A 12,876-nucleotide genomic window follows, 5' to 3' on the forward strand; every position below is an offset into this window, starting at 1 on the left:
CTGTATAACTCTTTAGTGGACAGTGGGAGCCCATGTGCCTTGTCTGCTGGCAGCTTTCTGCCCCCCCACCCACCCTCCAGCCCCATTCCCAGCCAGAGACTGGCCTACTCTTGGGTCTGTCCTTGCCCTTCACTGCCCCTAGGCCTCTACTCTCTCCATATTCACCAACTTCTGTTCCCCCTAATCCTTGCCTTCCTGGTAGGTGGCTCAGCCAATAGGCTTTTCATGATTTTTGGACTTGTCCTCTAAGGTGTGGCACAACAGGGTTCTTAATAGTAAGACAGTCTGATAGCTTATGGTATTCTCTCTAAAACAGAAGAAGTGGCTGGTGTAGGCAACCAGGGGAGAGAGGCACGCAAAATCACGAGATGGTTTCTGCTCATTGCTTATCCCTACTGATAAAAATGTTTGAATTTGTCCTGAGTGCCCAATACTTGAGATCCATCTCCCTTTTTTAATGGCATCAACTGTTGGCAGCTTCCTTGCCCTTCAGACCTCAGCCCAGCTTTTCTCCATGAAAACTTCCAGAACCTGCCAACCATGTCTCCCCCATACCGGCCATGAGGTGACAGTGATGCTTCTCTTCAGCATTCCCTGTTGGACTCTTCATTCTACCCTGCTTTGGATCAGTTCTCACCTTGGGGAAGGGACGCCACTGTGTGTGCCCCGTAGACATCCGGAAATTATTATTAAAACTAATTTTTACTCCCTAACACAGTAACCTTTGGCAAGCCTAGGAAATTAAAGATGAAGGTTCTGTCTAGTCCCAAATCAGTATTATATGTGGAGTGTTGATCTCCCTGGAGCTAATGTCTCCCGTGCTGTTAAATATTTCCCATGTTTTTCCAAGGCACACATCCAAGTTTGACTTCTTAAAAGAAAGTTGGAGAAAAAGGGATCTGCAGTTGGAAACATGACCTCAGTTATCCCTGGCAGTGCCTGTTCACATTTAGAAATGTTTTTTTGTGTCCTCAGCATGTTAGCTTGATGCTGAGTTTGTGCACATGGACTTGACTCACAGTAGATGCTCCAAATATTTGTCAATGTACTTGCTAAAGCCACTAAGTAAACAAAATTTTTCCGTTTAGCTTTAGTACATATTTACATGAAGCTATTTAAAGGAAGGCCTCTGATGTTGCAAAACCATTTTTCCTGAGAACTATGCTGGAACCGCCAAACCCTGAGCAGACATAAATGGGGTACCTGCTGCGTGTCGGAGGTGCAGGGCCTCTATAGGAGGTCCCAGCAGGGGACAAGGATGGGCAGGGACACTGAGGATGCAGTGATGAGATTACATGCATGGGACAGTGTTGGGGCAGAAGAGAGATGCAACTTCGTGGCTGACGTTGTGGGGTGGCTGTCGTGGCCAATCATGACAGGCTTCAAGGGAGAGCTGCTAGGGTCTGAAGCAGAGAAGGTGAACCTGGAATGTTCTGGGCATGCAGACCAGCCCTGAGCACAGTGAGGGAGCAGGTAGACATGGATGCCCTCACCCATCGGAGCGGCTTGGCCCTTGTGTGCATGGTGATGGGAATCCTTTGCACTCTCCTCCTGTCCTCTCTGCCAACGTGGTAGGTCTTCAGCCCATGTTGGGGACAGACAGGAGGATGGGCGAAACAAAGGGAAGGGAAAGTCTGAGATGCCAGTCCGGTTTTCCACTGCATGAAACTGTTGGGGCCTTCTCACACGGTAGCTCAGCCCCGCTCCAGGGGGGAGGCTTAGGAAAGAGAGGTTTGGTAATGGGCATAGACACATTAAAGACCACTAGGTTTTAAAGAGGAGACACGGTGTTGGCCTTGGAGGAGAAGGGATTTTTTTTTGCCTCCTAAATTTAACTGAACTTCTAAAGGCTGCATTTTTATTGATTTGTCATTCAGGCTAGGGGAAGAGTCTGCTTTCTGCGCAGACTTAGACTAATTGAGCCCAAGGGACTTTCATGTTATCTCTTAGACCTGATGGTTAAAAGTTTTTCCTTAACCAGTTTTTTGTTTTCCGAAGCAACAGTTGGCGGCTGACTCCTCAGAAGGGATTGATTTACTTCACATTGAGAAATTCTCAGTTGTGGGCATGCTTGGCCTAAGCTGGGCATTCATGAGTGGAGTGAGCGTCAGTTGCCTGCAGGCCCTCTAGCCCAGCAGAAGTCACAAGGCCATATGAGGCTGGGGGACCAGGTTTCTCCTCACATCTGCTGCTGCTGAAATCCTTGGGGGTGGCTAATGGGACCCCCCACATCTAGGCAGTCACCCCCACCCTAAACCGGGGAACCGTCTTCCGCATGCTTCCTTTCTTGCGCCCTCCTGCCTCCCAACATCCTAGAAGCCACTTAGTCTGAAGCGTGTCGTCTTTTCATCCCACTGTAAGTGCTGGTTGTCTTGCTCCAGCTTCCAGTCTGCTCTCTGCCTCTGTTGCAAGATGGCACCAACTCATACAGGCTCAGAAGAGCTGACGGTTTAATTTTCCATTGAGCAAGTTGTTAAACCACCACTTAATAAACATTTGAATTACGGAAGCACAGTGTTCCGTTTTTCAAAACTAGTAAGTACTCAAAGTCCAGCCCTTCTCCAGTGTATTACCAGACTGTACCATGACAGGTGTTCTGGAGATCACTGACCTTTGTTTCATCTGTGTGACAGAAATGCCAAATGAAGCTGAGCAGCCGGGTTCGACGACATCATGTCGGTAGCTTCAAATAGCTGGGCCAGGGAATTCGGCAAACTCTACAAATCAGGGCTTCTTTTTTTTATTTTTAGACAAAACCTGTTCAGTTTATTATTTACATGCTCCTTTTAATACCATTGCAATGAAGACAGACAATGAACAGGCACCCCGCTCTCTCTGAGCAATGTTTGTGTATGTATATGTTAGCCATTTTTGTCTTGAAATTCATTGTGTAAAAACATGTACCCATAGTACATTCTGAACAGAGAAACTCACTGTAGGTATATAAGATCAGGAAAGATATGTTTGAGTGGACAAAGCCCAAGAGTTTTAAACTGTATTTGTGGCTTAATCTAGATCACAGTACATCTGTTTTGGCACAGTTTTTTTTTTTTTTTAAATTGAAGAATTGACATATATATCAGTGTATAGTTTTAAGTGTACAGCATAATGATTTGATATATGCATGCATTGCAAAATGAGCTTCATAGTAAATTTAGTTAATATCCCTCTCCACATGGTTATTTTTTCTTATGAGAACATTTAAAATCTACTCTCTTAGTAACTTTCAAATATGTAATACAGTGACATTAATTTTAGTCACCATGCCATGCATTACATCCCCAGGACTTATTTATCTTATACTTTATATCTTTTGACCACCTTCACCCAGTTCACCCACGCTCTGCTTATAGGAGCCACCAGTCTGTGCTCTGTATCTATGAGATGCGGGTTTGGTTTGGTTTGTAGATTCCACGTATAGGTGAGATAAAATGGTGATAAAGGGTTTTTCTTGCTCTGTCTAGCTTATTTCATGTGCCATCCATATTGCCGCAAATGGCAAGATTTCCTCGTTTTATTCGATTGTGTATGTGTGTGTGTGTTTCCTGTTTTTATCCATTCATCGGTTGATGGATACATAGGTTGTTTATATATATTGGCTATTGGAAATAATGCTACAGGGAACAGGGTACAGATATCTTGTCAGAGAGTGATTTCATTTCCTTCTAATAAAGACCCAGAAGTGGAATTATCAGATCATATGGTAGTTCTGTTTTTAATTTTTTGAGTAATCTCCACACTGTTTTCCATAGTGGCTAAACCAATTTACATTTCCAACAGCATGAAAGTGTTGCATTTTCTCCACATTCTCTCAAACACTTGTAATTTTATGTCTTTTAAGTAATTACAATTCTAACAGGTATGAGTTCATATCTCACAGGGGCTTTGAGTACTCTTTCTCTGAGGAATGGTGATGTTGAGCATCTTTTCATGTACCTGTTGGCCATCTGTATGTCATCCTTAGATGTCTGTCCAGATCTTCTATCCATTTAAAAATGAGATTGTTCGCTATCGAGTGGTAGGAGTTTGCTATGTATTTTTAGATGTTAACCTCTTATCAGATATGTGACTTGGAAATATTCAGTAGATTGACTTTTCATTCTTAAACTTTGTTCATTCTCAAACTTCTTAGTTTTCTGTAATCCCAGTTGTTTGGGTTTCTTTTTGTTGTTGCCTTTGGTTTTGGTATCACATCCAAAACACCATCACCTAGACAGATGTCAAGATCCTGATGTTCTGTTTTTACTTCTAGAAGTTTTATGATTTGAGATCTTATATTTAAATCTTTATTCCATTTTCAGTTGAGTTTTGTATACAGTCTAAGACAGTGATCCGGTTTCATTCTTTTGCATGTGGTTGCCCAGTATTTGCAGAGCATTCATTGAAGAGACTGTCCTTTCCTCATTGTATTCTTGGTTCCTTTGTCATACATTAATTGACTATATATTTGTGGGTTTATTTCTGGGCTCTCTATTCTGTTCCATTAACCTGGTGTTTATTTTAATGCCAACAACATACTGTTTTGACTACTACGGCTTTGTAATACACTTTGAAATCGGGGATCATGATGACTCCTTTGTTCTTTCTCAAGAAACTTTGTTCTTTTCTCAAGAAACTTTGTTCTTTCTCAAGATTGCTTTGACTCATTGGGGTCTTTTGTACTTCCCTATAAATATTAAGATTGTTCTATTCTGTGAAATTACCGTTGTAATTATGACAAGGATTGCATTGAAACTGTAGTATGGATGTTGTAATGGTGTTAATTTTTCCAGTCCATGAGCAGAAAACATCTTCCCAATTGTTTGTGTCTTTCTCAGTTTCTTTCATTAATGTTACACTTTTTAGTTTTCAGATTAAAGGTCTTCCACCTCCTTGGTAAAATTTTTTTTTCCGTGAAAGTGGAGCTTTATTGAGGTCTCAGCACCTTGGGTTTCAGGCAGAGGCCACTCTGTGGGCAAAGGAAGAGCCGGTAGAGGGGCCATATTTGACCATCTTTTGGGGACATGGGTTGTTGGTATGGCCACACTTCCTATGGCAGGTGACAGCACAGAGATGCAGGTGAGCATAACATTTGCAGCAGCGGATCATCTTGTCTTAGTCCCATTTCTGGGCCAGCTGGTAGAGGGAAGGCTTGATGATGCCACCCCTGAAGTGAAGCACCAAGAGCAGGGTGAACTCTTTCTGAATATTTTAGTCTGAGCAGATGCAGCCATCCTTCAGCTGTTTGCCTACAAAGTCAGACACTACCGATCAGGCAGGATGCCCTCCTTGTCTTGGATTTCGGCTTTGACATTCTCAGTGGTGTCACTGGGCTACATCTCAAGGGTGATGGTCTTGTTGACCACTGTCTTCACAAAAATTTGCATCTCTGTATCTGCCACAAGGCCACTACCACCAAACCACTTGGCCACCTTGTTGAAGAGAAAGAGCTTCCTTGGTTAAATTTATAGGTATCTTATTCCTTTTGATGCAATTATAAATGAAATTGTTCTCTTAATATTTCTTTCTGGGAGTTTGTCATTAGTGTATAGAAATGCAACTGATTTTTGTGTATTGTTTTTGAAAGCCTGCAACTTAACAGAGTTTTTTAGTTGTAACAGCTTTTGGTGAAACCTTTAAGGTTTTTTAATATATAATATCATGTCATCTGCAAATAGTGACAGTTTTACTTTTCCCTTTTCAATTTGGGTATCTGTTATTTTTCTTGCCTAATTGCTGTGGCTAGGACTTCTAGTGCTATGTTAAATAAAAGTGGTTCCAGTAGTTAAGGGTATGCCAAGACCTCTCACTGTCCCACAGAGGAGGATCTTGGACAGAAGCAAGATGTGAGCTGATTAGAAGCCTTGTCCCTCCAGCAGCAGCTTTTGAAGTATGCAAATGTTCCTATTCCAGGCTAAGACAAGAAGATAGACTTTTCCCTCTGCTGCCTCTGCACTGTGTGCTGGTGGGGCGACAAGGGGGACAGGCAGCATGTTAAGAACTGTGTTTGTTTGTTGTAGTCCTGTAGGATTTTTAAAAAATAAGCCCCAGGAGCCACTGGAGCTGGGTGATCAAGGGTTGTCCCTGGGTGACAGCCACAAAAACTGAGGTGCAATATATGTGCACAAGCTCCTTTCTGGGAGATACAGGTAACATGAGGCAGGACAGAAGAAGAGTGAAATGACAGTGTCTGCCAGCCTTTCAGTCTCTGGAGAGTATCGCAGTCAGCCCCTAGACATGTGTTAAATGAGAAGCCTGCTGTTAGGGACACCTGGGTACCTCAGTTAACATCTGCCTTCTGCTCAGGTCATGATCCCAGGGTCCTGGGATTGAGCCCTGCATCGGGCTCCCTGCTCAGTGAAGAGTCTGCTTCTCCCTCCCCCTCTTCATGTTCTCTTTGTCGCTCTCTCAAATAAATAAAATCTAAATAAATAAATAAAATAAATAAGAGAAGCCTGCCCCTCAAGCTAAAGCTTTTAAGATAAGCAAATAGGCCTTTTTCCCAGAGAGGCTGGGTGCTTTCAGTTTGCTCTCTATGCTCTGGGCCCTGGATGATAGCCACCATGAGTCTGCATGAGCCCTTTAAGAACTGTTAATTCTGAGGCGCCTGGGTGGCTCAGTGGGTTAAGCCTCTGCCTTCGGCTCAGGTCCTGATCTTGGGGTCCTGGGATTGAGCCTCGCATCGGGCTCTCTGCACAACGGGGAGCCTGCTTCCTCCTCTCTTTCTCTGCCTACTTGTGATCTCTCTCTCTCTGTTGAATAAATAAAATCTTAAAAAAAAAAAAAAAAAAGAACTTTGTTCTCTCTAGCCTTGTGCGTCTCTCAAGGATGCAGTCCCCATTGGCTTATGAAACTAGATCTTTTGTGTGTCCATCTCTCAGGTGGAAGTCTTAAAAGATGGGGTCCCAGATTTGGGGTTCAGCCCCTTCACTCCACAGAGATAAGCAGGAAAAGGAGTTTCCTCCTGACTGTTGATCCACTGGGCGGGGCTTATAGCAGGATTCTTTCTCAGCTTTTCCTACCCACTTTGCTGTAGGGTTTTCCCTCCTCGTTTGCCTGATATATAGGTGTTCAGCTCATTTCTGGATTTCTTTCAGAGGTGATTGTTTCATATGTGGTCGTAGATTTAGTGTGTCTGTGAGAGAAGGTAAGTCCTGGAATCTTCTATGTCACCTTCTTAAACCTAAAAATTCCCGGGACAAATAATGTTCTAGACTTAAAAAACAGTGGTGGAGAAAATGTAATAATACAGATTAAATTTATATGCACATCCAGTTTGTAGGAGTTTCATTGTGAATAGCAGAAAAAATTAAACACTCCTCCAGCATTCAGAAACTATTTCATGTTTCAGCAAAGAAGTTCACATCATTAACAAATGAGTGGAGTTCTTATGCATCTGTTACAGGGCTTTCATCTTACTGCTTACAGTAAGTGAAAATGTCAACTCCTATTCGTGTTGAAACTCCACGCATTCATCAGTTGAAACCAATGCTAGGCTACTCATACCAGAGATCAGGAAAAAGTCAACAAAAGCATTTGGTGACAATCAGCTGTATAGAATTTATGGTAAGAATATTGTATGTTTTAGTATTTAGGAATTACTGCCCATCTTTTATGTCAAGTTGGCAAATTTTTCTCTTATAGGATCAGATGGAATGTATTTTAGGCCCTACAGTCTCTGTCACAACTACCCTACTCTGCCGCTGTGCAGGAAAGCAGCCATCACCCAATCACGATCTGGAAATAAATGAGTCAGGCTATGGTATGATAAAATCAGTTACAAAACCAGGTAAAAATATATTTACAAAGTCCCTAGGTCATAGTTTACTGACCTTTTTAATCAGTAGTGTTTACAGTCAACTTCGGTGTGGATATTTCTGCATTTTTCAGAGAGCCAGTTGTTAAACCTTGACTGGCATGCCATCCAGACCACAGTCCCCATTCTGAAGGATCTCCCAGTAGTTCATCATCGTCTAAAAATAATAATAAAATCAAATTTAAAAAAATAGGGGACTGGGTGCCTCAGTCGGTTAAGTGTCCGACTCTTGTTTTTGGCTTAGGTCTTGATCTCAGCGTCATCAGTTCAGGCCCCACACTGGGCTCCATGCTGGGTGTGGACCCTACTTAAAGCAAACACATAAATAAAATCACAGATATCTTTTCGGAGCCCACAAAGTGCTCTCTTATCCTGTCTATGCCTACTGCCTACATCATTCCCTGCCACTCTGCTCTGCCACACCAAGCTCCTTAGAGTTCCCATCCACATACCCAGCCTTTCCGTCCCTCAGGGCACTGGTACTTTTCCATCTGTCTAGCCTGCTCTTTGTTCCTCCTGTCTTCCCTTGCTCACCTGATCCAGGTCATATTTCTCTGTGATTTTGCCCAGCCACTCTCTCTTCTTACAGAGGACATCTAGACTTCCCACACTGGACGCAGCTCACCAAGGGCAACATCCTGTCTCAGTGCCCTACACTGCCATCTCCTGCTGAAGCTACCTGAACCCAGGAAAGAGTTGATGAGCGGAGTTTGCGGAGGATCTTACATTTTAATAATCATAAGATGTATCATGTATTGAACATTTTGTGTCCCTTATTGTGCAAGTGCTTCCATACATTAAATCCTATAATAATCACTGCACCTCTGTGAGGTAGATACGATGATCCATGTTCTACAAATGAAGAAACTGAAGCTTGAAGTGGTTAAGCAGCCTGTCCAGGTTTCATAATGGTCACATGTGGTAGAGTCAGGATTCAAATCCTAAGTAGTTAGCATATATGAATGCATATATGAGAGAAATTAGAAATATTCGGAACATATCTGAGCAGTCACATGAGAGAAAGGGCTACCCTTACTTGGGAAGCTGGGACCACTTAATGAAGAAGGTGTTGATTGAGGTCAGATAGAAGTTATCCTTCTAGAGAGAAGAATCCCATGCAAAAGAAGAAGGGCAACCAGAGACAGGATTTGGCTTGATCCCTTGAAGTCTTATAGCGTGGGGGAGATGAAGCTAGGGGTGGAGTTGGGGCTCAGCTGCCCACCTGCCCACCTGCCTCTGCCTAGATTCCTCTGATCATCCCTATCCTCCTCCCGGTGCTTACAGGTCCAGAGCCATCCTGATGGGTGTTTGGCCTAGAGTAAATTAGACCATGTACTCCCTGCTGTGATCCAACCTCTATCTACTGAGGAAATGAAGTTGATAGGAGCATTTGACAAGCCATGAGAAGTTACACCAGGGCAGTTTGGGGGTCTGTGTAGAATGCTAAGAGGGTGACATAGCAAATTGTCTCTAGAGGAGCTGTTGCCCTGTCCTTGGAGAGGCTGGAGCCTCAGACCTCTGCTGCTTATTTAAGGCCGTTGGAGCTCCTCATCCCACGACTGAGTGGTAGATAGACATTGTGTGTTGTCAGTTCTCACTGCAACATTCCAGAACTTTCCCCATTGTATTTTGGAGTTATGTAGCCAATCAATACTTAAAACCCAGCCGTGGTGGGGTTCCCGGCTGGCTCAATAGAGCATGCTACTCTTGATTTGGGGTCGTGAGTTCAAGCCCCACGTTGGGCCTAGAGCTTACTTAAAAAAACAAAAACCGAGCATAGTAACTCAAGCATCTGTCCTAAAAGGATCTGTTGTTTCAGCTGTAGACAGAGCAGCGTTCATCCTGAAAGATTTTACTCAAGCTTCTGGGCCTTCGTTTATGTGGTGCCTTAGGGAATTTTTAAGAACAAAATTCCAGCAAGGATGGACTTCTCCAGTGCCATTGCTGAAAGAAGTGAGGGTTGAGGAGGAGGAATGATTTGGAGGGTTTTCCATTAAACTTGCCGCCCCATTCGGGAGAAATTTGAGTCTTGAAGTCAACTTCTTGCCCAGATTTCCTGAGTTTCTGGGGAGGATTTCAGAGCTGAGCTCCAGGAGACTGGAGGAAGCATGCATTTATTCCTCTTCTTTTTGACCATTCTGTACCTAAGCCCAGGAGTGGGTTAAATGATATTTTTCCTGATTATCTTAAACAAGACGACTGTAGAATGGCATGCTGAACAAGTGAGACCTTTGTACCTGGGGGTGAGAGGGAGGGAAGCAAAGGGCCTGGTCTCCACTGGTGCTTGTTAATCTTTCATTCTGACCAGGACTATGGTACTATGCGGAGAAATCAGAGTGCAGCCCACCTTCAGATGGCTTTGAGTCTAACAGAGTTTGGTGAGAAGCTTTTTGATCCTTAGAACCGTCAAAAGGAGCCTGAGTCTTAATGACAGAGCCTTGGCCTTGGAGTTGTAGAAGAAATAAAAGATAGTTTCCTACTAAGCAGGTTATAGCCCATAAGGAACACTGGACCTGTTTGGCCATGGAAATCCCTGTGGGAGGAATGTTCCCATCTACCCTCCGCCCCCGGTTCCAGAGAGCTGCAGCCCCCAGAAGCTCTTGTGCTGCAAGTTGAATACCATGAAAGGCTAATGCAGTGTTCCTCAGCCCTGGTGGCACCCTGGAGTCACCTGCTGAGTTAAAAAACCAAACAATACAGTGACTTGTGGGCCCCAGGGGCTCTGATGGAATGGGTCTGGGGTAGAAGCTGGGCACGAGCACTTCGAAGAGCTCCCCAGGAGATCCCAGGGTACTAGCAAGGTTGAGAACCGCAAGGCTAAAGAGTGAAGTCTCTGGTTTTTGGATCTACCATGATCGGTTATATGTGTCTAGGGAGATCTTCTGCCAGACGCTTTATAGAGGGACAGGAGTATGCTGTGACCAAAGAACCACCAAAGGGTAGGCACGTGGAAGGATGGCCTGCGTATCACATGGGGAGGAGCAGGCCTCGGTGGGAGCTGCCAGGGGTGAGACCAGGCTTCATCTTCTCTAGAACTCCTTCCTGAGTCCTGGCACACAGAAAACATGTGTGGTGTGAATGTTTGCACACAGGGGAAGGAGAGCTGCTGGGTTAGGGTAGCAGCAGTGGCTTCTGTGTGTGTTGATCCTCAGTCCATGTCTAGACTGGGCAGTCCATGTCTAGGCGGCATGAAGCATACTGTGGACTCAGTTCCAGCCAGTTGGCAGGAGGGGTTTCTAGAACAGGCATTCCTATGAGGAAACTGGGACAAACTGCTGTCCCTCCTGGTTCCATGAGCTTTGTGAGGAGAGGGGACCCTGCCTGTCTCCCGAGGAAACACCCAGCCCCAAGCTGGCATGTGGTGGATGGTTCTCATCCACTCATTGGCAAGACTGAGAACTGACCGGTTCTCAGTCTTGCCAAGATTGGTTCCAGACATGGGAGCTTCTGTCTTTGCAGGGCCTGACCAGAAGGCACTTGAATTCCCCAGTTCGGTCAGATTTGGGACATATGCAACAGAAGAAATTCCACAGTCCACATCCCAAGCTCTGCTATCCATTTCAGCTGACAGTATTTTTTTTCCCATTTCTTTTCCACATTAATGTTTAATGGCTTTGAGCTCTGGTAGGGAAAGCAGTGGTATGGGTGGGATTTATTAAGTTTTATGTTTCAATTTAAATTTGAAAAATCTATCTAGCACCCTTTAGGCCATGAGAACATCTATTTTTTAAAAAGTAATTTTTTTTCTTTTTTTTTTTTTAAATAACATATAGCATATTATTTGCTTCAGGGCTACAGGTCTATGATTCATCAGTCTTACACAATCACAGTGCTCACTGTTTAGCACATACCCTCCCCAATCCCCTTAATCCAGTCACTCTATTCCTCCCCCCTCCACCCACCAGCAACCCTAAGTTTGTTTCCTGCGACTAAGCATCTCTTATGGTTGGTCTCCCTCCCCAGTCCCATCTTGTCTCATTTTTTCCCTCCCTACTCCCTGTACCCCCGCCCTGCCTCTCAAATTCCTCATATCAGAGAGGTCATATGATAATTGTCTGATTGGCTTTCTTAGCTCGCATAAATCCCTCTAGTTCCATCTACATCATTGCACATGGCAAGATTTCATTTCTTTTGGTGGCTGCATGGTATTCCATTGCATATATATACCACATCTTCTTTATCCATTCATCTATTGATGGACATCTAGGTTCTTTCCATAGTTTGGCTATTGTGGATATTGCTGCTATAAACATTCAGGTGCACGTGCCCCTTCGGATCACTACATTTGTATCTTTATAGTAAATACCCAGTAGTGCAATTTCTGGGTCGTAGGGTAGCTCTATTTTCAACTTTTTAAAGAACCTCCATGCTGTTTTCCAGAGTGGCTGCACCAGCTTGCATTCCCACCAACAGTGTAGGAGGGTTCCCCTTTCTCCACATCCTCGCCATCATCTATTGTCTTCTGACTTGTTAATTTTAGCCATTCTGACTGGTGTGAGGTGGTATCTCACTGTGGTTTTGATTGTATTTCCCTGATGCAGAGTGACGTAGAGCACTTTTTCATGTGTCTGTTGGTTATTTGGATGTCTTCTTTGCAGAAAGGTCTGTTCATGTCTTCTGCCCATTTCTTGATTGGATTATTTGTTCTGTGGGTGTTGAGTTTGATAAGTTCTTTATAGATTTTGGATGCTAGCCCTTTCTCTGATATGTCATTTGCAAATATCTCCTCCCATTCTGTCAGTTGTCTTTTGGTTTTGTTGACTGTTTCCTTTGCTGTGCAAAGGCTTTTGATCTTGATGAAGTCCCAATAGTTCATTTTTGTCCTTGCTTCCCTTGCCTTTGGTGATGTTTTCTAGGAAGAAGTTGCTGTGGCTGAGGTCGAAGAGGTTGCTGCCTGTGTTCTCTTCAAGGATTTTGATGGATTCCTGTCTCACATTGAGGTCTTTCATCCATTTTGAGTCTATTTTTGTGTGTGGTGTAAGGAAATGGTCCAGTTTCATTGTTTTGCGTGTGGCTGTCCAATTTTCCCAACACCATTTGTTGAAGAGACTGTCTTTTTTCCATTGGACATTCTTTCCTAC

General features: G+C 43.8%; 1 protein-coding gene and 1 pseudogene across 6 annotated transcripts in view; one reads left to right on the plus strand and one right to left on the minus strand.

Annotated features, from left to right (window-relative positions):
• Nucleotides 1–12,876, plus strand: part of LOC111148266 (phosphodiesterase 8B) — a 238,791-nt gene that overhangs the window by 157,673 nt on the left and 68,242 nt on the right. The gene's annotated exons all lie outside the window — the stretch shown is intronic.
• Nucleotides 4,933–5,366, minus strand: LOC111148228 (annotated as a pseudogene).

Source organism: Enhydra lutris, unplaced genomic scaffold, assembly GCF_002288905.1.
Source record: "Enhydra lutris kenyoni isolate GAN:26980312 unplaced genomic scaffold, ASM228890v2 scaffoldscaffold19, whole genome shotgun sequence".
In the NCBI taxonomy this organism is placed as follows: Eukaryota; Metazoa; Chordata; class Mammalia; order Carnivora; family Mustelidae; genus Enhydra; species Enhydra lutris.